We start from the raw sequence: 2,018 nt of genomic DNA on the forward strand, positions 1-2,018 counted from the left end.
TACTTTCAACTTTGGTTCCGCAAATTTTTCGTTTATGGTTGGTTCTTAATTTTGTGACTTAACACATCGCAACGTTCGTCTCTGGTTTAACGTTTTTACGTTTCGTTCTAAATTTTGCGAGTTAACACGACGCAACATGCGTGTGTGGGTGAACGTTTTTACATCGTCTATTTTTTTCCGTTTGACAGCTTTAACATAACTTATAGGTCGTAGATCAACTTAGTTATAACTAAAGAATTCCCGCCGCATTGTGGCGGGTTACAATCCTAGTTAAATTAAAAACTTAAATATGAAATTACAAACTCAAACCAAACTCTTATAGAGATAACCCAGAATAAATAAACAATCATGAAATATGAATCACGAATAAAACTTTTAAGAAATTTTAATTTACAACTCCACACTTCTTACGTATCTCTCCTCTAGTCCCTGTTAATACGTCAAGAGAACCTAAACGTACCATCGCTGCAGCAAAATCCTTTTTCCAAGCGATGGGGTTGTTCGCATAATTAGTCACCGTTGCGGCGGTTATGGTACTATCAACCAAAGCTTCATCAGACGAGAACAAAACCGGTTGTTTCTTAAGGTTACGGTAATACTGATTATCTAGACGATTCGGAGTCACTAGATCAAGTTCGGTTGTCCTAGACAACTGATTCTTTGGGCATTTCTTTTTTAAAGTTGTTGCATATTCTGGATCCAACGAGGGATCCGTACCGTTACCATTAAAAAAGTAGAGACGGGATGCAACAAAGTTGCACTCGGCTCTACCTATAGAGTGGGCTCCGGAGAGCGCCACTAGTTCACGAACACTTAATCCTTTATCCATGAATTTCTTTTTCAGGGTATCTAGATCAGAGCCCGGTGATGGAAGGTTTACTTCATTTACATTGGAAACCCTTCCGTCATGGTATATCATAAGAGAAACCACCAACAATGTTGGTGCTATCTCGGGCCGCAAAAGCCAAGATGTCCGCACACGAGACTGTGTTTGGACATACGACTTCGAGCCTGGCCTTAGCCTGATCTATTATCTCCATTCCTCTCAAGGTCCCTGCATTTGCACCTGCGTCTTGCTCAGACTTACCTTCACTGCCTCTTACGGGCTTAAGGAGAAGCGAAGCGTCACAACCCTAATATTTGGATACAAAAGTTAAACATCTACAACATATATATAAACGGTACATATACACAAAGTCAGTGGCAGAACAAGAACTAGTAATGGGTCGTTCTCTTTGACCCCCTTGGTTCCGCTCCTATGCAAAGTAAGCGCAAATTTTGGGTTTGCAGCTTAAAGAGCATGTAAATATTTGTTAAGTCTTCACACTTGAAAACGCTTAACGTTGTAACAATGTTCACATATACATATAACAAATTCAATTGTTGTAGTGAAGTATTACCCTGACAAAACAATCATGGAAGAAAAGTCGAATGATTCCCACAGCCATTCCCGGGTTAGCTGTTACAGCACTATTCACCGTATCTCGCACAATCTGCTCGGCAGTCGGACATGTGGTTTTGTAAAATCCCATTTTCAAAGGTGTTTGAGCTTCGGATGCATCAAAAGCCACTAGAATAATGGCCAAAAGAGTGAGCTTCAGGAAACCAATAACCACCCTAGACATGTTTATGGTCTTGGTAGATTATTGATCTCTCAATGTGTTGAATTAGAGTCTAAAGGTAAGTAACAAAGTATATATAAGCTCAAAAGTTGACTTTTTCTTTGAACCTAGTACTAAATTGAGTTTTATAAAGAGAAGATAATGATTTTGAGATTAGCTTCCAATAGAAAGGTTACAAAACTTGCTGCATTTCACTTTGGGATGTCCATTTGTTAATACAATATTCCCTAGGTTTATTATTTTGTAATTTTGTTCTTGAAAGTACACCTACTATCACTTGATACATAATTTAATATATAGATCTTAATTGAAACTATAATAAAACCACCATTTAGTGGGAATTTAGTAATATTATTACATAATTACATTGTATATACACATTATCGTATTCGTATA

General features: G+C 37.7%; 1 pseudogene; it reads right to left on the bottom strand.

Annotated features, from left to right (window-relative positions):
• Positions 1 to 385: 385 nt before the first annotated feature.
• On the bottom strand, positions 386 to 1,625 carry LOC110919507 (annotated as a pseudogene).
• Positions 1,626 to 2,018: the final 393 nt, after the last annotated feature.

The sequence above is a fragment of the Helianthus annuus genome, chromosome 16 (assembly GCF_002127325.2).
Source record: "Helianthus annuus cultivar XRQ/B chromosome 16, HanXRQr2.0-SUNRISE, whole genome shotgun sequence".
Taxonomy (NCBI): Eukaryota; Viridiplantae; Streptophyta; class Magnoliopsida; order Asterales; family Asteraceae; genus Helianthus; species Helianthus annuus.